Source organism: Diachasma alloeum, unplaced genomic scaffold (genome assembly GCF_001412515.2).
Source record: "Diachasma alloeum isolate Michigan unplaced genomic scaffold, Dall2.0 Dall_scaffold_00633, whole genome shotgun sequence".
NCBI lineage: Eukaryota > Metazoa > Arthropoda > Insecta > Hymenoptera > Braconidae > Diachasma > Diachasma alloeum.
Genome location: NW_021680765.1, coordinates 9,538 through 10,097, shown reverse-complemented (window position 1 = coordinate 10,097; position 560 = coordinate 9,538).

Sequence of the window (560 nt, the reverse complement as noted above, 5' to 3'; positions counted from 1 at the left end):
GGGGGGGGGGTCATATGTGACGCCGACGCCGCAGCTCTCCCTACGGTGGGGGTAGTGTGTTGTGCGCATAGGCTTGTTATGTGTATGGTGGGGGGAAATAAGCGCACCTCACTCTCATACCTAATGCTATAAAACGTGGCTGCTCGCGGTGTATTTCATCCAGTCGATCCAATTGCGCTCATCAGTTTTTTAACATGGCAAATATCAACGAAAAAGAGTGCAGTGGTGTCGAACAGCAGGTGGTGCTGTCGCAAGTTACATCTCTCAATAAGTCGGCGACGAAACAAATTTGTGGTGGTTTACAAGTTACCTGTCTCGGACAATTTGTTCCTGTGGTGCATTTTATGGCCGTACGCCCCAACCGTGTCGTGTTGTTATAATCTCACGGGAAGAATGGGGCCTTCTGTACAAAGATATGGATGCCATTACGGACTACTTTGATCCTGAGAAGTTTCACCCAAAAGCCGTCCACCATGTACCTGCTAAGCAATTTGGGGATGTCAAAGTGAGATTCCATCTCAGCTACGATAACCCCTGCGTTGCTTTTGGACGTGCTGATG